The 25,634-nt window shown below is 34.9% G+C and overlaps 1 long non-coding RNA gene across 1 annotated transcript; it reads left to right on the top strand.

Annotated features, from left to right (window-relative positions):
- LOC148650260 (uncharacterized) lies at positions 1 to 24,031 on the top strand. The gene is made up of 3 exons (XR_015926065.1): positions 1 to 119; positions 483 to 540; positions 22,499 to 24,031. It is a non-coding gene; the product is annotated as an uncharacterized LOC148650260 (long non-coding RNA).
- Positions 24,032 to 25,634: the final 1,603 nt, after the last annotated feature.

Genomic DNA, 25,634 nt, shown 5'->3' with positions numbered 1-25,634 from the left:
GATACTGGGAGGGAAAATACTAGGGCACCAGTGACAGCGAGGCAACACTTAAAGACCAAAGGATGATATCAGTTTCATCATGGGAGTTCCTATAAGAAGTTGAAGAGTTCTGCTGTGTGGTATGTAGATGAATGGAACATTTTAAAGTGAAATAATAAAGATAGACTTTTGAGACAATTCCATTTAAAGCTTACAAAGTAACTGAAGTGTAAAAATATAGTATTTACTATATACAGTATCACATACACATACAGAGCTGTATTGTTTGCACAAGTATATATGTATTTAAGATATTCTTTGTACTTTTTTCACATTTCATACTCGCTTTTCTGAAGGTCTTCTTTTGTTTTCTTGGAATGGTATTTAGAAGTCTCCCTGTTATATTTATTTTCGTAAATGAACTTTGCTATTGATTTATTGCTGAAGAATTATAATTTCTTTACTGCACTTTTTTCTTTTTGGCTGCGTTCTTTACATTTCAGATGGGTGTGTGTCACTCCTTACGAAACAGCCACAGGACATTTCGTTGCTCTTCTGACAGTAAGTGTCCCTAACTGTGGGGTAAGTCGAGGAAACTCCTTAACTGTGATGAAACAGGACAGTGTTCTGTCTGTTTCACCTGGTTGTCATAGCAACGCCTTATATCCCCGAGACTTCAGTAAAGAATAACGTATTTCAGATACTCTTTACTAGCGTACAGAGTATTGTTACACAAGACCTTGTTTAGACCTCAGGTATGCAGTAAAATAAAATGTTCTCATAAGTGAAACTGTAAAACGCATCATTTCCAACTTGTGCTAGAGACCTGTTCATGAGCATTCAGCATATAAGTTTAAAAAAACTATAATGCCCTAAGATCTAACAGCTCTAAATTATGAGCAATGATTACTGAAACCACAGTTCTTCTTTCATTTTGACCAGGCTTTATGAAATAATTTTTTATTTGTTCAAGACTCATGTGAAACATTTTAAACCCCCACTGGGAAGCAGCCTTGCAATGAGATTGAATAAATACACAATACAAAAAGAAAGACACTCTGTTTTTAATTATTAAAATGAATTTTTAATGAAACACAAATGAGAAAATCTGCAGATTTATGCTATAAAAGGCACTGTTCTGACATTGAACACTGAACTTTAATTTTCTTCAACATAGCTTTTGTTGGCTCTGAGCTAATTAGGGGCCTCACATTAAAAGGAAATCCAAAATAATGAATTAGAAATTCATGATAATCCTAAAGCATTTGCCAGCCCTTGTCATATCTTTTGTCTAATGATGTGAACACCATAAAACAAAATTGTCTTATTGTGGTGTATAATTTAGCAAGGAAACTGTTTACTTAACACCTCCACACTACATCTAAGTGACACTTCATTTAACATTAGTCCATAACATTTGTGAGCTAGTTTAATTGTTGTTAGCACAAGAAGATTTAAGAACCATTGGCACCTTATTTTTTCTCCAGTGTCTGTTTTCATATTCAGGGAGCAACAGATATAGATAGAATTAGCGGGCTTGATGCTACCTCTGACATGATAGGAAGAAACTCCACACTATGACCTGTAAATCTATGTCTCTTAGTTACTTTATTTTTCTGTTTTTGGAAAACAAATTTATCATAAACATATGAAGTGTTCAATAGCCTAAATTGAGACGTCCTGATAAGGTGGACTCTGAGACTGTTAGTCACATTTAGTGCCAAATGTGGCTGTCTAGGATGGATTCCAAATATAAATACTTTTGAAAAACACATAAACATGGACACAGTTTCCAGTAGATGCTGTATCAGGAAGGCTACATAGATTTATATAGATAATCTGGTAAATTTCTAAATTTCTAATTTCTAAAATTAACAGTGTTTAAAATGAATCAAGTTTATGTTTGTTATCAAAGTGTCTTCAACGAATGAAGTGTTTATTTGGATATACATGTTGTTTTAAGTAAAACAGTAAAATTAAAAATTATTTACTGTTTGGCCTGTTTTACCTGGTAAACTAAGTGAACAACATCAAGGAGCACAGATTGTAGTCAATAATATTGCTTTTAGAAGATAATTTTAGTAAATTTCAATAGGGCTGCAAATCGTATATAAATATACTTTATAGTATATGTGTAAGTATACTTATATTCTGCTAGCGAGATATGATTTAATCTCTTGTCCTGCAAAATAAGGCTCAACCAGGCTCATTGTGCTTATGCCTATGTGCTTGAATTGTTTAAAGATAAATGTGGAATCGTTTTAAGTGTAGCACATTTCAGATATTTTTTTCTTTCTGGTCGAGGAATTTGCATAGTATGCCGAAGTAAGAACAAGTAGCTCAGAGAAAAAAGATATATAAGGTATTGTTTGGCAATTAAAGCAATTAGGCAAGCATCAGCATGACAATAGTCTTAAAACACATACAACTGTTATATGAGTCAAGTGGTAATTGCTGTATTTGAGGCAGTGCTGTGGCAAGGCAGAAGTGTCCATTCTAAGGTGGCTATTTTCCTTCCTTAGACCCACACTCAGTGCTGATGTTATCTTTGTGAAGACAATAGTTCATTAGTGGATTAACTTTAATTGCCAGCATTAGCTATTAGGCCTGAGTTTAGGTGGCCAATTTGCAGCTGTAATCTGTAACCCACTATTGTGCTGAACTCAGCAGAGTCTTTAAATTTGCTCACAGCCCTCTAGCACTGACATTTCCACATCTGCCCCAAATAATTTATTTAGTATTAGTCAAGTCGTAGCATGGCAAATATGGCACAATGTGTAAGGAGAACCAAAGTCTGGCAAACAGCTACTAAGAGTGAAATCAAAAACAGTCCTTTCAGAACTCTCTGTATCTCCCTTTGCATTAAATAATATCACAGAAACATTTTTGCCTTTATGTCAAAACTTGCATTTTCCATGACAATTTAGTTTAATTAAAAGTCGCTTGTGTAGAAAAAATATATAGACTCACATTAAATTCTTATTTTGTATCATTAATGTACTATTGTACTATTAAATGTTACAGCATATTAGACTACTTTTATTACTCTTCTGCTTTTTCATATGTACATTAATTTAAGCAAAAACTGTTTTAGTCCATTTTTTGATACTGTGCTTACTGTAATCAACTGTTTTGATCTGTATTCACAATATATAGCAGTAAATGCATAGAGATAAATGTTTTAGAGCAATGCATGATGTTATGAATAAGTAGATTTAACATGCTGGTTAGAGAGCAGGACTGCTTTGTGATCACACAGGCACTGCACAAACTGAATACAGTAAATCAATAGCAGATCAACCCAGCCATTCTCTCTAAATAAACAAAACTCTCTAAATAGCACCTCTAAATGTAATATCAGTTTTCTCCATCCTTTCATACTTTCTTCTCAGAGGGTTTCAAAAGCTATAGGTGTTTCTTCAGTTCTAAAGTTTCCAACTATGTCATGTCTCATATGAACAACAATGACAGTACGCTTAGTCTACTTTTCCTCAGGGGTTAAAAGCACTTCATATTGTCCCAAAATCATAATCATAATCAACAGGAATTTCTCCGGAATTGCAGCTAACACTTTAAAACTAAGCTCTGTTTCTCAGGACATTCTGCAGGCTACTACACTGGTATGTTTTCTAATAGCAAAGTCTTGACAATAACAAACACTCTTAGGCCACCTATTTGAGAGAAAAATAAATTCTTACTGTATTAGAGATACAGGGCATAGTTGTTTTACAATAAAAACAGAAGATGCAACCAACTATTTGGGCTAGAAGAAGGTTTAGGAACTTTGCAGTTTCTTCCAGCAAAGAGTTGATGCAAATTAAAATATAGTACTTTAGACCACATTATTATTTAGGAATGGAGTAGCGGGAAAAAGAAAATAAAACAAACCTTGTTCTTTTTAGGAATTTGTATTTCTGATTTTATAACCTGTTATATAATAAATTTTGAGAGAGTAAAGTGTGAAGATAAAAATAACAGAAAATCTGTAAATAAAAACTCTCTAAATAAATGTATTGCAACCTAATAAAGCAGATACTAAAATAATAATACACAAAAATACACATATTACATTTTCTTCCAGTAGAGTGTATGCCACCATACCCATGTTGTAAAGCTGGAATGAGTAAATGTCCAGAAAAATGTGTCCTAATAAGAAAATAAAGGAAATAAATGATAAGGAGTATAAAATGTAAATCACATTTCTTTTTGTTTATTTTCTGTGTTTTTGAAGCAGTTTATACATTTTTTGTTTTTCCTGTACAAAATAAAAAATAAATTCTGGAGCGCTAGGTTGGATGACGTTTTCCTCAGAATGCGCTGTTGATATTTTTGAGTATAAATAATGTGACAGGAGAAAAACACAGGCAACTACAGAAGAAGTGGATGATTTTGTTTCCCTCAGACATAATCTGAATTTTTATTGTAGCAGTACAGTAACTGAATGGATTACAGCTATCATTCTTTACCTTATTCAATGTTTATTTACTAAGGAACAAAAATAGTTTTACTGTTAACAGCTGTTTCACAATTACATACGTATTTAGCAATTAGATTTCACGACATTGTTATCAGGATTGCAAACACAGAATGCAGTACTGTGTTGCTGTTTAAGGGTTTTTGTGACTTCAGATTGATTTTTCACGTGTGCTTTAACTGTTTCTTAACCATAACACAATAAGAAGAATATTGCCATAAGCTTTCCTTTGAGATTTATATCTGACCTTAAAAGCTCTCTTTTAAGAAATGTTTGCTTCCATTCTGTCTTACAAAGGAAAAAAAAGCGCGTTGCTTTGACTAAGGGCATATGGTTCCTAGAAGAGTTTTTTAAAATTAGAATACGTGTGGTTACGTGAACGATTGAAATGAATTATCAAATTATCAAATGCGGAAAGAGCTTTGCCAGTTATGAGACACTGCAACCACAAATTTACCTGTATTCATTTGGAACAAAAAAACATAAAAAAAACTACGTTAAAAAATGCCGGTAAGAACAGATTATCTCGTTCTTCGCTGACTTTTTGCCATGCCTCTGGGTCCCAATGTACAGTATATAGAATGTTTAGCCATTCTTTGGCTCTGTCTTTCGTAAACTAAGTTTTATTATTTGTTGTACCAGAATACTTTAACAAGTTTTTTTTTTTAATCACACTGTGATAAACGTATGGAGGTTTCTCACCCGTCCTTTTATCTTATTAAGCAAGGCTAATTTTTCCACCAACTGATGATCATATTTCTGGCAGCTTTATAGAGTTTTATAAAGATGTGTCTAAATTGCTATTTTGATTGGATCAATTGCACACTGTATCACATCACTGTATAAAAAGACATATGGAAGGAATGCTGTGGCCGTTTTAAAACAAACATTGCCCCAGTTAGGAAAATGCTGACGGGCTTAGTACAGAAATATCAACGGAAGAAGAAAGAAGGCACATATTTGCCTTCATTTGATCACCACAATTTTTTGTAATATTTTTGCAGGGAGGGGGTTGGGAGGTTCTTCCTTGCTTAAAAATGAACCCAATGAGCATAAACAGTATCTTTAAAGACATACATATATAGAATAATTTTTTTTTATCAAAGTGAAACAGCATAATGCAAATTTAAGATAGAATTAGATTGTGTACTGTAGTTATTTTGTCTTAGTTTGTTAGAAAATAAAGCTGTTTCAGACACTTAAAAAGAACAAGCACTGCCATCATGTGTCCAGAAGGGAAAATGAACAGCACTGTCATGTGAGTCCTACCGAGCTCTTGACAGTTTGACGTGCAGTTTGAAAGTTACATGTCAGCTTGCCAAAGTAAGATCCAACATTCCCATTGTTTCTATTATTTCTCCTTGATTTCTACCACCTTGACTTTTTATATTGAAATGCACAGTAAATTTTCTGACAGTTCACTTAAGCACTTTAATGTATTAAAGCCTCACTTTCTAAATTTGCCAAAAGATCTGTTTTTAATAGAACAACAAAGGTCACTTTCCAGTTTGTGATAAAACATTTTGGTTTCGAGATTGGTAACAATTAGCCAGCAGTAAAGTCCCCACAAACCCCTGGATATAGTTTAAATTCCTGTTTTGTTAGTGTAAAAACACTTTTTAACTTCAGAATGCTGTCTCTTGGTTCAATAAATTAGTTCACACATAAGAAGTACACATAAATAAAGATATTGAAATAACAGGGTTAGAAACCAATCTTACATACAGTACATATATATGCGAAATAACTTTACAAAGATTATTGACTTTCCTTTTACAGATAATAACCCTTTTAGAACCTTGATTACACATACGATTTACAATACAGTATAATTTATTTTCATAACTTATTTCATAGCAATGATAACTTATAATGTGTTTACATATTGTGCAGGGACACCACAGGTTTAAGTGAATACAAAACAAGTTGTGATTTTAATTCAGGAGTTTTACCACAATACAAGAAGGCCAACAAAAATGGACTTTTCTCTTGTCTAAATTGGGCTTTTGTACTTCCTTGTTGTCTTAGTATTGTGACCTACCTGGTATTACTTTGTTAATATGAAAGATATGTGTAAACAATGCTTTCACGTTCTGTATACATTTCCCATGTCATTTCCTTGAGGTGGTAAATTGAATATGACCCTTTGCTTATTTTCACCCCTTATTTGCTGTGATTACTAGCTTGAACTCCATTATAGAGAGTTGGAGATTTTTATGACCACTGTATGGTGGAATGAGGGCATATGGAGAGAAAGAAGCTTTGGAATTACCATCCATTTATTTTTGGTAACTGCTTCATCCTTAGAGTGCTACAATGAGCCAGAGTCTAAACAAGAAGACAAAAGGAGCAAGGCAGGACTACAGGTGCTAGTTAACCTAGCCAACAAGTCTCTGGATTCAGGGGGAAAATCAGAGTACCCAGACTATACCCACACAGTGAGAACATGCAAACTCCCCCCAGAAGGTGCCTCAGGACAAAATTGAGCCTGAGCCCAAGAATTGTGAGACAACATCAGTTGCAATCACACCACCATGCCACATGCATTACTTCCGACTCCCCTTTAATGTTGTTATCAGCAGTGCCTTCGAGAAAATTCAGTTGTTTCCTCACAGGATTAAATTACACTTTGAAGAATACTGTTTTGAAAAGCAGCATTCCTTCCAAATGTCTGTAATTTGTATATCTGCTAAGTAAATTGCTATTTCTACAATATGTACATTGGTATCTGTCAACCTCTACCAAGTTTCTGTAGGTTTTGTTGTTTTAATATTCAGCTCTAACACTTTCAAAGCGTCTGGTCATTTGACGATCATAGAAATACAACTAATCCCAATGTATGTACAGTATGCACTTTCAACCAGTGCAGTTTTTTCTTGTCTTCTCTATTATATTTTTTTATCTGTCTGTGTCAGTGCATTAGGTGTGTGTTTAGGCTGAGTTGTTTTGAGTATGAACATATTTGTACCATTGGTTCCTTTTAGCTAACTTATTTCAACTTCCGGAAAACTATTTTATTTATTGATTGAATAATTACCACAAAATTGATAAAATACGGCAAATGTGAAAGAAAATACAAAACCAGGTGATTGATTGTATCTGTGTATACGTGCTTATTTTTACATTTTGATTTTTTTATATTTTAATAGAATTAGTTTAGCAGTTTAATTGTGTTTTCATAACACGTTAAATAAAAAATAATTATATCATATTTTGTTAAAATATTGCTCAAAGAGAGAAGAATGTCTTTGCAAACCTAAAATTTAATTGTATACCGAGACTTCACAACTTCGACACGTTAAGTGAAAGCAATGCATTTTGAAGTAGATACAATGTATATTGAGATTAAGAATATGAATCTTGATAGTTGTTGTTTTCATAGTAAATTATTCATTTAATCAAGGGGATATAGTTTGAAAATATTCACATTTTTACAGTGGATGTAATTTGTTAACATTGTCTAGAATTCAGAGTATAATGTTAATTATAACTATCGTCAAAAACACAGCATACGGTTATTCTCAATAGAATTCATTTATCGGTATAGTTTTTTTTTGTAATTCTGAGCAACAACGATTAAATAAACTTTCATTTCATGAAGTGGTATTAGAAAACAACAATCGATGTTAAGGAGCTACCGTACAGTACATGACGATTAAGCATGAACAAGAGTTTAGGTAACAACCAGCATATAGTAGCACTAAAAGATCATGTACTGTAAACATCTACACATTTAAAATGTATTATTGATTTGACTTTTACATATTTGTAACTTGCTCTAGAAAATGTAATATAAAGAGAATAACTTCTATTCATTGACAAAAAAAAACTTCGGGCGGCGTTAGCTGAAACAACAAACCTTTGTATTAGTATAACTAAAATATAAAGAAATAACAATAATATTAGTTTATCGTGCTATTGTAATATTTGATAAGGACAGTAAACAGTTTACAGTTTACATTGCGAGTTTATATGCTTTATCATCCAAATATCCATATATACTATATACTGTATAATACTCTTTCTGCTCTAAAACAATACCGATTATTATAGGTTATTGCATGGTAAATGTTCATGGGGATTCCCACCGAACAACATAATTATATAGTTTTCCATCACTTTCATAAATGCCTGTACTCAATATAGTGCGGAACACTCTTCTTCCTTAGGTTTTAGAATGGACTGTCTGGGACACATTATTATTAAAAATACATGATCGATTCTTTTAAAAGTGGATGGGAAATGTTTTAATAGTGTATTTTCATTATAAACTACCAGTGTAAGATAAGAATGAGGAATTCGAATAAAAACATATTATTTGTATTTTTACTCGAAAAAGTCAAGCGAAACAAGAAGCTTGTTTGGAATATTTTGAGGATTCATTATAACCTTGCTATTAGTTTTCACCTCAATAATTTGTTGCATTCTTTTAGTAGTCTATACAAAACGTTTATGTCAGAAATATGTTTTAATAACTGATTCTGTTTACGTAAGTTCAGTAATTGTAAAGGCAACAAATTGTGTCGCTCGAGACTGAGCAAACATTGAAAACTGCTATCATACAAGTAGGGTGAAAGTAGTATTATGTAATAATATTAAGAAAATAAATATAATGTATTATGACAGAAAATTAAAAAAGTCTGAGGATATTTTATTTTAGTGTACACTTTTTTAAAAAAACTATCAGGTTGTAAATTTTTATAATGTGCAGTGAGAAATCAAAATACAAAATACACTTTTGTTTGCGCATTAGTATTTCTAAAATCTTCTTTCTTATCATCAACAGTTGATAGTAATGTGATTTTAACCAAGTAGCTATCTGCTACTGTACTTTAGTCGGCTTTGGAAACGTCAAAATGATTTGTACATAAAGTCAGGAAGTAAAATGCAGGTCTTACCCAGTTAAAAGCAAGCTGCTGCCACCTGTTGGTGTAAATCAAGTACAAAAAATGACTTTGTAAAATTGATGTGAATTAGATGTTGATCTAATTACGTAAATTTACATATAGTCAAAACTTTTAAAAAGCACTTTGCAACCCACAGAGCTATACATACATGAAGAGACTCACTTGAACCACCACTTATGTGCATCAGTCACGAGACCTTTAGAAAGTTTCAATTGTTAAAATATTAATGTCTAGAAAACGTGCCATCAAAGAATAATTATTCATTGCTTGATACCTTCTTTTCCTCACATTTTCTTGTAAGGTATCGAAGGTGTATCGATTATTTTTATGTTATCGCTTTAGATACTAGACGCTACAGTTCAGCCAACAACGGAAATAGAGACCGAAAACCTCCCTTTGACGTGAAGCCTTTTTAGGAAGAGAGAGTTGAGACTAGAGCTTTGATTTATACTCCGAAGGTCAAAGAGAATGCATTAAGACCTCTTTGGAAAGAACCTCTCCTAGCCCTAAAGAATTATAAACTGCTTCAATTGATGGTGACATAACCTCATTAATAATAATAATTAAAAGTCCAGAGCCTGACCTTTCCTTTACATAATAAGATATTGGTTTCTGCCTTCCCTGGGATGGTCTAAAAAATAGCAAAGAGGTTTTAAAGTCCCCAGCAACTGTAGCCCAGAAAGACTAAATAAAATACTGTCCCCTAAAAAATATGAGTACACTTTGGCCCAAAAGAGAGAAGTGGAAGCTGCAATGAAAGTTTTAACTACATCACTTTAAAAAGAAAAACAAATGCCAGCAAAAAAAATGGGAAGATGGTGTAAATCTAAAATCTAAACATCGGTTTTAAATTTGGTCTTTTTATTTCATGAACAACATCCTTGAATTATTATTTATAAAAAATAACAACTTAAAAATGTTTCAGGATGTTTGTGCACGTTTCACAGACTGTGTATACCACAACACTAAATCACTCTCTAGAGACGGAAAGTAATCTTAATCAAACTGATTAAGTAAGCCTGGATTTTTCTCAGGTAGTTTCCTAGGTCTTTTCACTGCATTTTGATTTGGAAGGTTGCTTCTATCAGCCCTGGAAGTCCATCTAGGTCTTAAAGACACCCCTCTCCCTGCTCAGCAATGTAATACTCAATAAGTTTTCTTTGGAGTGTTTACATGGATTTTACGACTGAAGCCTGCAAAATAGGACAAGTGCAGTGTGTCTGGAACATGTCAAAGAACACATCAAAGTGTAGGATCCCTTTTTACAGGCCATATTAGGCCCTACATCAAAGCCTGCCTTCACTTCAAACCAACATTTAGCTGCACCTATCTTTCTTACAGGCGCTGATGACATACTTAAACACGAGGATGATAGTGAGTATAATAGCAAATCTGAGCCCCAAAGCAGAAAATGTAATTGTTTATATATCATATTCTAAATTAAATTACATACCATGCACTAAATTCCAAAGCATAACAATGTCTCCCCAAACCTCAGTTTATTAAGTTTTGTGCTCAGTTTCAGTTCGCACAAAATAAGCGCAAAAAAAGCTTGTGTAAAATTTTCCTTGTTCAGGAGATTGTACAGATTTTTATCTTAAATGTTCAATTGATATGTGTGCACCCTTTTATCTTCAGAGAAATGTGTAAATATTAGGTTTCTTCTATGTGCGCTATGTGTTTAATTTTGATGACTTCTGAACAAGTCTCATGCATCTTCAGAAGTGTTCTGAACAAACAGATCAAACTAAAATCAGTCTGAAGCTCTAGGAAGTCTCTGTCTGCTGCAATTACCAGAACATGTCTTGTGGCATAACACTAAACTTTCCCACTGAGGAATTTGAGATTTGTGGACAAAGGGACTTGCATATTCAAAGCAGAAGCTTGTACAGTATGACATCTTGATTGTGTGCTGTTTGAAACCATAGTTACTGCCACAATAAATGAAGAAGTCATTAATTCACTACACAAATTGAAGTGAATCTCATTCTCTTAAGAGCTTTTCAAATTCTTTGTTTGGTAATTACCCACATAGCATTTCAGTACGTAACGTAGATAATTCATTTTTACAAACATGAGCACCTGGTGTTTTTAGTTCAATATTCCTCCAAGTAGTAATCAATGACAGTACTTGCCCTCTAGATTAAGTTGCAAGATCATGTACTTGCATGACACTCTGCTTCTTGTAGAATGGCTTTTTCTGCTACATAAAAATGTAACAACCCATCAGCTAAGGTTAGCACTTACAAGATTCTGGAAACAGATGCATGCTAATCTGCTGTTATAATTCTATGAGTGCACACAAACAAGAGCATAAACGAATAAAACTTGGTTTTGGGTCAATAGCTGTATGTATCAAACCAGATTTACAAGTACTGCTGTGTCCTTAAAAGGCTCCAGTTTCGATAATACTGCAACTATGATTCAGCTAATTATGTGGACAATCTATGTAGGTGCAATTAAAGATGAGAACAGGTCTGGTGGGATGTAAGCAAGTGTGTTTGGATTAAAAATTGGAGAAGGTAGAAAACAGGGAGTACAGATAAGGATAGAACTGGGGCAATGTAATTAGTGGAGTACTACAGGGATCTGTACTAGGGCTACTGATTTTCCTATTTTATATTAATGATCTACGTTCTGTCAAAAAATATAGAAGCAGCAAATACAAGTTAAAAAAAAAGATTAAATTCAAAACTGGGCAACACCTGGGTAGACTGATGTTTGGATTGATGTTTAATGTAGAGTGCAGAGTGTTATGTGGGGGTAGCAGAAAAAACGCTGAATTTGAATTTGTTTATAAAAATTAGAAATGCTGTGCTTTAAAGGCTACTTACATATATTGCTAATACATATATTGCTAAAAGACTAGAATTAAAATCATAGGGTGTTGTGGTAAAATTGTATATTGCATTAGTAACTCCTTGTTTAAAATATTGTGTACTATTCTGTTCACCATGTTATACAGTATATAGATATTACTTAGTTCCCATTCAGAGAAGAGCAACATTTCTGAGTTTAAGGCCTGTCAAGCATTACAAGAAAACTTGGTACTAGTATTCAAAATCTTCAAAGACATGTATTACCTGTGTGTCTCTTGTGTTACCTTCTTTTCTTATGTTTTGAAGACTGCTAGAATTCACTATAGAAAAAATAGGAGAGGAGTAGGTTTGTGCTACAAGTTTCAACAATATTGTGAAAATCATTAGCTCGCATGTGTTTGCTTATATTGTTGAAAATGCTTGATGGTAAAACCTAGAGGGGGAATATTCACAATATACACTTTGAAATGCAGAAGTGAATATAATACAGGTAAAAAATAGGACTTCCTGGTAAAATGTGAATTCATTTTTACAGAAAGTGTTTTTTACATTTTTGCCTGAGGTTGATGTGTCCACTTCAAAACTCTCAGAGTATCACAATACCTGTGGCTCCAGCAGCATGTACATGACTTTCTGTTTCAAGGTGAAGGTTAGAGTTCTGGTGAGATTTATATTTGGAGGCTGGGTTGTGTGTTGAAATGTATGAATTCTCCAGGGAAATTTGCAGAATAGGTCCATTTACCCTTCTGCTTCACAAATATTTCCTTTTGGGTTTGCTCCCTGATGTACATATATCAAGGACAGTACAGATTCCTTTTCTTTCTTTTCTTTGTGCAGCTGCACTGCCTGTTTTTTTTCTTTACACTTGATTTATTTTTTTTATATGGAACTCCCTTTCTGGAAGTTTACTTTGCACAATCAGGTGGCCTGTCTTGACGCAATGGGGGACAATTTATCAGCCCCGGTCTTCTGTTCCCATGACAGGTTTTGTAACCATGACCTTTTGCACTAATTTTGTTGTCAGCTCTGGCACAGGTTAGCAGTTCCAAAGGAGCTCAAACAAGCCATAGAGTACCGTTTCACATGAGCGTGACAGAGCTGTGTTTTTCAATTTGCACGGTTTACCTTTATATCATCAGTTGTTGGTCTGTGTCTCCGTACTGACTTGAACGTATCACTCTACATCACTACAGCAGCTAGCCCAACACCTTTATCTTCAAATCCATAGAGCTCATGACACATCCAGCATTGCCAATCCTGCTGTTGAGAAACCACTTATCATCGCTATTTAATCTGAAACGCAGATTGCTTAAAGAGCTGTAGATTGCTGTAGTCTTAAAGTGTTAAATTTTAACATTATTGAACAAAATTAATATTATTGCTATTACTGATATGCCTTTAAGCAGATCATATACTTTAAATATAGTATACTTAAGGAGTTTCGGAGAGGGTTGTTTCTAATTTGTGTGTATATGTATGTCTATTACATCTTAAAAGCTGTCTGCAATTTCTTGGGATTAGGAGACTGCCTAGCATTTCAAAGCATCTTAAATGTTCCTTCTCAGGCACTTAACGTCTTTTATACACCTTCATCATTAAGTATTGTGCTACAAAAAGCACATCAAAATGGTGCAAGATACTCAGGAACGGAATGCTTGGTGTAAAATTACTTTATAATATACAGTAGATCCTTCAAATGGGATATCAATATTTTAGAATGACATATGTCACTACACATGAAAGTATGTTTGTGTCTGCATTTGTGTCTGTGTGTGCACTGCGATGGACTGCCGTCTCATCCAGGATGATCCCACTTAGTGCATTTTGCTCGCCTGCGACCCTGTATAGGATGAAATGGTTAGAAAATGGATTAACTGCACATATATTTGGTAAAACAGATAGCCATGTGAAAAACTGACTTTCTTTCAGACACGGTTTTTTAGGTAACTGACAGATGGAATGCAGTAGAATGTGTTGTTTTTTTATTGGGGTGCGGAAGAAAAATACATTTTTGCCATTGTTAGAAAAGGCCAACATTTTAACATTCTCCTTACATTTGTGCTCTCTAAACATACTGTATATCATATATTGGTGGCAAAAATGACTGAAGCTTCTTACAACTGTCAAAAACAAAGAAACTCACATTTATCAAAAGGTTTTGTAAAGACTGTGTGCATTGGACCAGTTTTTCTTGTTATGTGAGGATATAATTATTTCTCCAGGGTGATTCCTAGTAAACATTGTTTGTAATGAATTGTGCTGTGCCTGAAGTTATGTTGTAATCTAAAGAAGTACTGTATGCAAAGACATTTTTTTCTACCGGTAGCATATATAGCTTCAGGGACAGAACAGCCTATTTTCTGACAATTAATAACTCCCCTTCAAGTCCTAGAGAGATTCATAATTAAGCGTCATCAAGGAATTAGCATTGATAAAACTGACAGAAATTGTACGAGCTATACATCTAATTATAACAGTCAACTAGCTTACTAAAATATCAGATGAAAGTACTTCAACTACTGTTTTGTAGTGCAAGAATGTTTCTAATGTACTGTACAGTAGCAGTCAATCCATAGTTTGTTCTACAGAGCACTGCAGCTTATGTAATGCATGCAACCACTTAAACACACTGTACATATATTTAATTTTATATTACTTTGCTATTATATAACACTAAAGCTTTTGGCCACAGTTTGGTTTATGTATGATCAACAATATAGCCATTTATTTTGCCATAATACCTGTAGCATGCAGCTGCATAAGTTAGTAATGAATCATGAAGTTGAGACATGTTTTACTAAACACTTAGAAACAGGCTAAGGATTTTGAGAGATTATTACTGTGCTGGCTTTTAGAAAGAATTTATATTTTTCTGAACATCACCTCACACAAATGAGGTAAATAATGAACAGGGGGAAGTTGTAAAACAAGTTGAAATCTGTAGTCTATTGAAAATTAACATTAAGATTAACTCCCAAACTGCCATTAGTAATCAATATAAACTCTGTGGTTAAAAACAGCCTTAACCAGTTTATCTCCCATTTGGCAGTATCTATTTACCTGCTCTTACATGGATGGCTTCTGCTAATCCCCTATTGACCGTAAGTCCTTACATGAAAGTTAATGGCTGTGTGGTACATTAGAGGTCATACCTCTAGACCGAAGGTAAACAAATTCTTAACTAATAAGGAGGTTCTTTGTCGTTCATCCCCTCCTCCCGCCTTCCAGTTGATATCGGTGTGCTGCTGGCTGGAGTCAAAGGCCAATCTACACTGGCTCTGTCAAAATGTCTGACGGAGATGTCAATAATTTTTTCCCCAGGTTTTATAAAGTATGTCAAAAGCCTGAAGGGATGGCCCTTTGACACTCTTCAAAAGATTAAGAGTTTACTAAAAGCGTGTTAATAGAGGGATCAGACAGACGGAAGAGGTTGTCTCTTCTGGTTTAGATTTGCAGTTGGCTGCTTTTAAATTACGTTCAGAGGAACTTCACCTTATCTATCACTTAAACTAATGCATTTGTAGCTTCTCTGAAAGAAAACAAAATGGGCTTGTGGAAGAAACAAACTTCCAAAGTCATCTATTCTGATTAAAACTCAAAAATGCTTTCCTGCATTTTTTAAACAGAAAGCCGTGGTTCTGCTCAAAAAATTATACTACAGGTGTGTGTTGCCAGTTCTAACACCTGAAGGGTGCAGACTTATTGTTGCTGACATAATTCCAGAGCTTTTTCTCCTCAGCTTTAATTGTTTAAAATTCATAATTATATTCCTCTGTGGTGTAAAATGTCAAGAAATATACTATGGTTAGCTATTTGCTGCCTTACACATTGAAGCAATGCAGTCCTGCCTGGGAGGTTGAGGGACAGGTGACTCTTGCTGGAACTGTGAGTGTTTTTTGTGTGTCTGCCCATATAAACAACTGTGGAAATGAAACTGCTCCTTACACTTCTTTACCAGATTCTGTTAATCAGCAAAAGCAAAACTTCATGCTTGTTCCATCAATAGAAGAGTTACCATGGCATTAGAGACAGATAAAAGGCTTAAATGTCACTGCTATCCAAACATGCTGTGAATAGGGCCTGCACACCTGTGTGGTAAGGCATTAGTAGGCTCAGAGTCCAGCTGGTTGTAAAGAACTTAATTATTTTCTAATATTAAAATTATTTTCAAGAGGTGCCTGACAGCTATGTTGAGAGGTAAAGATTAAGCTTTAACTGGAGAGAGATGGCACACAGGCAAAAAAGAAAGGTACAAGGAGCAGGGTGTGTATGAATGCAATAACAGTGAAAGGGGCTACTGTATCTCTGGCATTATTACAGTAAAACCTTTCTTCAGACACAAGTATATAAATAAATCTGCCACTCTGAAGCTTCACAAAAAGCAGTCTTTCATTGTGACAATTTAGGCGACACTTTGACACTGTTGTTGACCAGCTGTGTACAGTAGGTTTTGCCTTATTTGTCAGTGTAATTCCAAAATGTCTGTGATCAATGGATTTTTCTACTTCCAATTTTCTACTTCCAACTTACATCTTAAGCAGTTATTATACAACGCAGAAAAACTTGTCCTCGATCTCACTCTGATGAAATCAGATATCACGAGCATGACTTGCAATATGCTCTTACACACAGTTCAAATGTTGAAATGGTGTGCATATAATTTACCTTTGAGTAAACACCGACATGAATTCTGAATTCTGCAATTTGTCATTCTGTGGAGCACGTCTGTTTTGTCGTGAAGTGTTTGCAGTAATAATGCCGTTGAAAACGGCTGAAGAAGAAGAACAAAGACTTCAGACTTTACAAACAAGATACAATTCTTTTGCAGTCAACGAATCATTGTGAATTAAATCTTACACACATGGAGCAATGTTTAAAGAACAAAGCTCTGTTCTTGTTACACTCTAACACATTAGAGTTTAAATTGCTGCTTGCCTTGTTCGTTGGCTGAGGACATGTGTTATTAATAAAAGAGAAATACATATACAGATGAATATGTCTACAGATGGATTCCAGAAATTCCTTCCTCTAGCATGTGATTACAACAGTGTAATCAAAGAGTATAATGATTGCATGAGTCTTTAAAAAACTCTATGCCTCTCTTTTCTTTTTTTACTCAGATTTTTTAAATGCTGACATTGAGGAAATCCACCTTAAAAGTATAATTTTAGCTGTTCTAGCGGTATATGGATATAGAACAGCTGGGGTGCCTAATCTCTTTCACAGCAAGTATTTACTAAAGCATTTCATGTTTAATTGTTTAATTGACCATTAATTAAGGTTTACAAATTAAGGCACGGTCTGGGACAAAACTAATGTGCTGGAATAAATTGAAATTCTGGGTGATGACTTGGTTTAAAATCTTTCTGTGTATTCTGTTAATAATATTGATGTGCTAATAGTAACAGAAAGATACTAAAATATTGATTTCTTAAAAAATAGCTTAAAATCAGACATCCCGTGTTTGCTGAGTGTTCTCATGCTTACATCATGTTGTTCAAAGCAAAATGTTTACAGTCCATTTTTAATGATTTTACCAGAAGGAAAACTGAGATTTGTCTCTCGTGCTTGTCTGGGTTTTGTAACAGCTGCCTTTAGTACATAAGAACATATGAAGGCCTTGACCTGTTATATCTGCAGTCCTTGAGGTAAGAGCTGCATACTTGACACAGTCACTAAGCTCTCATTGGTGTGCAGACAACACAGGGTCCGGGGCACTTTCAAGGGGTTTTACTGCATGTGATTTACATTGTTGTACAGTAGTCACTGTTGTGAGAACAGAAAAGAAGTTGGTTTATCTTAATTTGTTTTTAGTAGCTCTTAAGCTATAATTGAGTGGTTGACCTTTGCCTTTCTTCCTGACACAAACAAAATATGAAAAGATTGTTTGAGCAGTAAGCGCCAGAGAAATAAATGAATCATTCAAGTATTCAAACAATTTGGAGTGGGGGTGGGAGGATTGTGAGGGTGGGGGTGAGGTGGGGTTATGTTTATAGGTTAGAACTGGGGATATATCTAAATGAAACTGCAATTCACTGAGGTGCTTGAGACTGTCAGAGACCCCCATTAATTTTGTCTCTAGCATGAACATAAATTACAAATTCAAATTCTTTGGCGAACGGCACTCTTTCTGAGAAAGCTCAGCCATTTGCAAAGTCAGACTATGTTGAAGAACCAAAGAAGACAAACTGTGCTATGTTTCAGTTCTGAAAGTTCATAATAAAGACAGTAGTGCTTCCTCACACACTCATGACCACAGCTATTGATGTTACTACTGGCAGTGAGAGGAGGATATTTACTATTATTTGATGACCGCTTTGTACACGGATGCTCAAAATAAATGCAACACTCAAGTGTAATGGATTTAATATTTATATATTTAAATTGTGCTATTGAACAGAAGTCCAGTAGGAGGTTAAATTATATTGTCGTACTTGTGCTTCCCTACACATAAAGCAAAAGCTCCCGGGCTGAATACTGCTCCACAGCATGTCCTTTTGAGAATCCCTTCCTCTGCCTCACCATTACCATTGCAGCAATGCTCCCTGGCTCATACCTCCTAACTGGAGAGAGGGAATATGGTGGCACTGGTCTAAGCATGCTATCTCTTTATTAATCAGCTCATTTAGCCATTATTAGAATTTGTGTTATTAGATTATTAAAATCATTACGTGAACTGTATACATGATATTATAAACATAGCTATCAAACAGAATCCTAGAAAATGTGAACAAAAATACATTTAAAAGAATAAAAATAAACTGTAAATAGGAGGCATTACATACTTTCAAAATGAGTTTCCAAGGTATTCAAAAATGTATAGTATATAGAGCATGTAGCATCAGATGTATGACCTCCCTGAACATCAACACAATCCTGGCAGTATTGATGGAATATGCTGTGGTCTACTGAAGACAATGATTTTATCTCTCAGCTGTCAGCATTACCCCAGAAAGGCTTCCCCAGTCTTGACATTTGTCTTAGTGCATTTGAATTGCCTTTGGTGCTTCTGTAGGTCTTGCTAATCCTCCTATTTTGGTATTATCTGTGAATTGTACTAGTTTGTTAACTGTACCAGAATGTGGGTTACTTATATAAATTAAGAAGAGCAGTAGTTCTAATACAGATCTCTGTGGTACACCACTAATTACATCATATCAATCTGAGCATTCATTTCTTATCTGTACTCTCTTTTTTCAATACTTTAAGCAGTTCTCAATGCAATGACATGCAGTACTTTGATGCCTATGGCCCTTGTGTAGAAATCTAAATATACCATTTCATATGCCGTGTTTGCATCCATCACTGCTGTTGCTTGTTCAAACAACTCTAACAGGATAGTTTAGGAAGAACTTCTTTTCCTGTTGATTGTGTCCTAGGGTCCTGTCATCATTCAGATGACTGAGGTCTAGTTTTTGTCTCTGTAACTTTATGTGAAATAGAAGTAAGACTTATTGGTGTGTAGTTACTTTGTCTGATTTTGATTCACTTTTGTTATGTGTACTCTACTAGATTCTAGCAGTTTTCCAGTCAATGGGCATTAAGCTGTCTGGTTGATGTTTTTTTAATAACACCAGTTTTTTATCCATTTATAAATAAAAGGCCTGATAATTTTAATATATAATATTAACTACGTCTGCAGTTTGAAGGCATAGGCTTCTGAATGGTGTCCTGACCAGCTGAGTCCGGGGCTCGGAGTGCCTGGTCTTGTCACTCTGTTTTTTAGCTTCTTTGTCCCTGATCCTGTTCCTGTTTTTACTCATGTCTTGTCTTGGATGGATCACCTGGTTTTGGATTTTGGACTGTGCCTAGATTTTCCCATTGGACTGTTTTGGACTTGTTTTCCTGCACTCCCCCTTGCACCTGGATCACTGTCGTCACCGCCCCCTGTTTGCCATCCCATCCATTCCTCACCGTGTTTTTCCCATAGCCCTTTTCCAGTCAATTCCGGATATACTGTCTGCACAGGGTCCTAAAATATGCACGTCATGGGAGTCAGGACCGGGAGTCGTTTTCTTAAACTCTGTCCTGTTCCCTTATTATATTATGGTACAAGGTTATTGATTAAAAATAGATCAGTTCAGGTATTTTTCCTTTAAGTAGATGCCATTACAAACAGTAATTAGTCCTGTTAACCATTTTATCTTCTGACATTCCTAATGTTATTTTGTCAATCCAAGTGAGAAAAATCATCCATTATAACTATTTCTTCTTTTTATATATATATTCCAGTTTTTATTACATAGTAGTTACATAAGAGTGTATTACAGTTGATATTTGCAACTGCTGGTCTGTATATATTTAAAAACATATATTTTGAATATTTGTTTACATATGTGACTCATATACTGTAGATTCTCATTATAATATAATTGATTTAGGCTAATTACCTGTGTTTGAATGGTATTTTTGCTGTACTGTACTACTGTATTAACCACAGACAAATTTCTAATTTGTAATTTATTTCTAAAGTTTTAGAACATGTGGTTGCTAATCAATTACACTTGTTAGCTAACTATTAGTCTGAACCATTCCTGTTTTTGCACTAATCATAGCACTGGCACCGCTCTTGTCAGAGTTGTGAATGATTTACTCATTGCATCTAACTCAGGGGGTATATGTATTCTTATGCTCCTTGATCTTATTGAGGTTTTTGATACAATTAATAATTCAATATTGCTCAAATGCTTGCAGACATTCTGTTATATCAATGGCCCCACCCATATCTGACTGGCAGGCAGCTTATTGTTTCTTTTGATCTTCATAAATCCCCCTTAGTCTCGGTCAATCATGGGCTGCCTCAGGGTTCAGTCCTGGGTCCATTGATTTTTATTATTTATATGCTTCCTCTCAGTCAGATTATGTGCAAACATGGTCTTCAGTTTCGTTGTTACGCAGATGATTCTCAGATTTATGTTAAAACTTCTTAACCTTCTGATCTCCTGCCTCTGTCACTTATCTCGTGTTTGCATGACATTAATCTCTAGTTCACATCAAATTTCCTGAAGCTAAATAGCAACAAAACAGAGATTTTACTGGTGGGCAGCAAATGTCAGCTAGAAAAGCTGAAGAGTTTCACAGTAATGGTGGATGGCTTGCCCATTACCCATCAGCCATAGTCAGGAATCTAGGAGCCATACTCTATCCTTTCCTGTACTTTGAGCCCCACGTGAAAACATTTTATCTTCTTTTCACCTTAGATATTCAATTTAAGATCTTCTAACTGACGTTTAAGTCTCCATCATACATCTCTGAACTTCTTCATGTTTACACTTCCTTCCTATAGGTTCCATTCAGTTGAGGCTGGTCCTGTACCTGGGGCTAATCTCAGACATTTGGTGACTGTGCTTTTTCTGTTGCTGCTTCTTTTTTATAAAATACCCTTCCTCTGACAATTTAAGAGACAGATTCTTTGCCTCTTTCCCAATCTTAACTTAAAACTCACCTTTTTTTCTTGGGCCTGTGACTTGGTTTCCTTACAATTTATCGTGTACCGTATGTTCTTTTTTTGTTTTTCTCTTTTTCTTCTTTATCACTATATGCACTGTATAGCATCCTTTGGTTTGGAAAGGTACTTCATAAATGAAAGTTGTTATGATTATTGTGTAGTACAACATATCTACACGCTCTTTCTTGTCCTGCTTTCTGGATGTATCTATGTATCATTTTCCGTTTTTCCCTGTGTATCACTGTATTCTTCACTAGCACTTTCTGTTAAATAGATTTTGTGATTCCAGTTCATCATTCATCATTGTCAAATACTGATACAGTAGTCGTCGTTTACTAACGCTTCTGACATTTAGATACAAACAGCTGATAACTTGGCCTTTTGAGTTTTTTTTATTGGGCTTTCCTTTTGTACTTTTTGTACTTCCTCTGTATATTGAATTTCCCCCTCTTGATTTCTAGTTAAAATGTTCTTAATTTCTTTTTTTTAAGCAGATTGATTCCTTTCTCATTTAGATGTAATCCATTATATCTGTGCAGACAGCCATTGATATAGAAAGCCTTCAAGCAGCTGAGAAGGCTGAACTCTTCTCTAGTGCATGTTCTTATCCGTTGATAACTTGGAACTTGGTACTACTTCTTCCTTTGACAACTTGATATCAGCTCTGTCCTCACAGTTTCTCACAGGTCTGTTGATTTGAAGTGTATACCTCCCTGAATGAAGGAATTCCAATACCTCTAGAAAATGTTCCCCTCTCCAGTGTAATCATTTTTATTCAAGGAGGAACTGGCATCTTTGGCAGTGTTCACTTTCTTTTTTTTCCCTTCATGTTCTCCATTCTTTATTCTTCTTGTAAGTTCTCATGTTGCAGCCGATCCGGTCTGAATGGGAGAACACAGATGGGTCTTGTCGGTGTGATGGCCCCAGTATGTGGACCTTTTTCCTGGAATATGTCCTGTCCCCCACAGATCCGGTGCCCTGCTTTCTCCAGATTAGTCTGCTAACTGTTCAAGCAGAACATTTCATTCTGTGGTCAAACAGGGGGTAATGTTTGTCTGTTGTGATTTACTGGGAACAGATCATGTGATCCAGCCCCTTACCTGAGGTGTGTGCTGTAAGACTGAGGACCTGCTTATTCAGAAGTAAGCGCCAAACCTTAAGAAACAATGACGCCACAGGCTAATGCAAGGAGCAGATTGTTATCTGCTCACTAATTTAATATATAATGGTCTGTGGTACAATGAATATCTCTGCTTATTACACAATTACACAAACTAATTACTACAAGAAAGAAACATAAATCAACCAACAAATTAAAAAGTAGAATGGCGGTTATATCCGTTTATAAGTGGAGAACATCAAATCAAAAACACACCAGATTCTAAAGCACGTTGTACAAGCATTTAACACGATACATTCATTTCTTTGTAGTCAGTGGCTTTTTGACTAGGTTTCAGATCACTATTTAGGCATTTTACTGACATGCCTGATCTTGGGAAGTAACTGCTTTTCTTCCTTTCAATATGTCTTAATGACATTAGTACCAGTGAAGTCACAATGTTCTCACTTCCCTTTTGAAAGTGCCATCTCAGCTTGTCTGCCTTAAAAAAAACCTCTTAGCAATCTAAATGTATGTCCGTGTCACCCCCTAGTGTAAGACACGAAAATACACCATTTAGATTGAAAAAAAAGTTTAAAAATGTTACTCAGTGCTCTTTGCTCTCAGTTTGTTGTTCTTTATATTTGAAAATAAATTAAAACGCATAACTATTGTTTTCAAAATTCCTGTTGAAATTTATTTTTGATGTGTTGTCTTTTTTGTTGTGAAATGTTGTTTTAAATCATCGTCGAATGGAAAACTGCATTCGGATTTGGGGAAAAACAGCCATCCCCGCCCCTTGAAAAGAAAAACCTTTTGCCCTTTTTTAAATTACAGTTTCCCATAGGGTCCTGTGTGACTGGGGAAAGAACAAGACTAGTGTAGTTTGAGTGGGTTTCATATTAATGTCATTTCTTTCTTGTATCACGGTATCAGTTTCATATTCAAGACATATAACTTGCATAAGCTGGATGGATGCTTTAGATCAGATGAACTAAAGAAATGTTACTTTAAAAGCTTGTGCACATTCTATACATCTGAGGGTTGGATAATCCTCACTAAACTGGAAGTCCATTGTCTAATCAATCTACCTAAGCCCTCTCACTCATTGCTAACTGTACCTATCAAGTTTCAGATTGATTTTACTGGATATTGTAGGGATTATAGGCAGTAGCCACTCAGTCTAGACACGGTTTCTGTTACATTAAATACAGACAAAAGAGTGAGTGATATTAGTGGAGGGGACAGGGTAGTGTATGGGATTATAGGGGGGCTTCAATAGATTGGCCTTTGAGACCAGGTAGGATGGGGTTCAATCACAGTCCAAGATGCTAAAACGTCAAGAATGATTTGTGTAACTCAAACCTCAATAGGAAGAATCCCATGGCAATCAGCTCATCCCAAAGCTAGATCCTCCCTGATGATATAATTCCTGTATGTAATAATTCCTAGTTTACCTTAAAGTTAATGAATGTTAGAGTGGATTGATTGATGTCAAACTGCAAGATCCTCTCCAAACAACATTATTGTTAACTTCATAGATTGCACTTAACTTTCACCACTTTGGTGGATTTAAAATTGCACACCTTGGTATTAACTAAGAAGTATCAAGATTTGTATTATTTCTTACATAGTATTTACTGCAGGCAAGTTAACTTCCCTTGCATTAATTATTAAATGGATTAACTTAATGCTGACGACAGAGTCTGCACGTGAACTAAGACTGGTATTTAAAATTACATAACAGAAAGGACTCCATGAATTTTGAACTTTGCTTCTAAATTCTGGATTCTACCCATTTACCCAGTTATGTGTAATACTTCACAAATTCTGCAGACAATAAGGCAATTCCCTGATTATTAAATTGAAAAATAAAGCATCTGTGAATGCACTAACAAGATAATTGTTTGCATGCAGGAGACCCATGCATCTTCTGTAAAACCGTACACATAGAAGTCAAAACATACAATAGTGGGAAAGGGTAAAGTTCTAAAATGCTTGTATTTGTATAAATCAGAATTAAAAATGTCATTAATTTACTGAGTGTCTTTCTGGTTACATGTTAGGTAGAAATCCACAAGTCTGATTTTAAATGAGTATTTTAGTACTGTCAGCTTTGTTTTCTATAACTGACTTTTGGATTTCATACTAGTTTTACATTCTCTAATAGCCATTTAAACAGCCAAAAGTCTTAACACATTTGGTATCACTTTAAAGCTTTATGCCAGAAGCATTCCCTGATTTTTAAAGTAGAATTTCTGAGCACGAGCAGATGTGAATAATTTTACAGGAGCAAGTCCTCGTCACTGTGGTTACATATTCATAATCTTTTTGCCACTGCAGGAGTATTTGATACAAGATAATATCGAGGCACTCTCCCCACATATACTGTACATGCCAAAAGCTTGCCGCTTTGGAGTCCCAAATACAAAGAGCCTGTAACTCTAAATGGTTACACTTGAGAACAAGTATATCATAAAGATTTAGTTTCACATTTGTGGATTTGTTCAAACTATCTAGGAGGCTATTGCTCTAATAGATGAGTATGTCTTTCATGTTTCCTGAAATTTCAGCTTCAAATTTGGAGTTTTGATATGATACTCAGATTTCAATATACTCATTACAACTGTAACACAAAAAATAGTCACCAGTTAGAAACTGATGCTGCAAGGGATAGGGGACTTGGAAATTATTTATTCATAGCAGACACAAGTTCCTTCATGTTTAGATTTGACATTTTTTTTAGATGTACTATTGTACAAGAGATGTTGTATGATGTAACCATTTGTCATTTACTTTACAACCTAAATTCTCCCTAATCCTTTAATTGCTTTTCATTGCTCCACTGCCCATAAATAACAATTTTGGCCTGTATCAGAACAGTGCGTCAACTTTGGTGGCAGACCAA

The sequence above is a fragment of the Lepisosteus platostomus genome, chromosome 13 (genome assembly GCF_059453375.1).
Source record: "Lepisosteus platostomus isolate fLepPlt1 chromosome 13, fLepPlt1.hap1, whole genome shotgun sequence".
Taxonomy (NCBI): domain Eukaryota; kingdom Metazoa; phylum Chordata; class Actinopteri; order Semionotiformes; family Lepisosteidae; genus Lepisosteus; species Lepisosteus platostomus.
The sequence above is the reverse complement of the archived record's forward strand: the minus strand, read 5'-3'. Positions and strand labels throughout refer to the sequence as shown.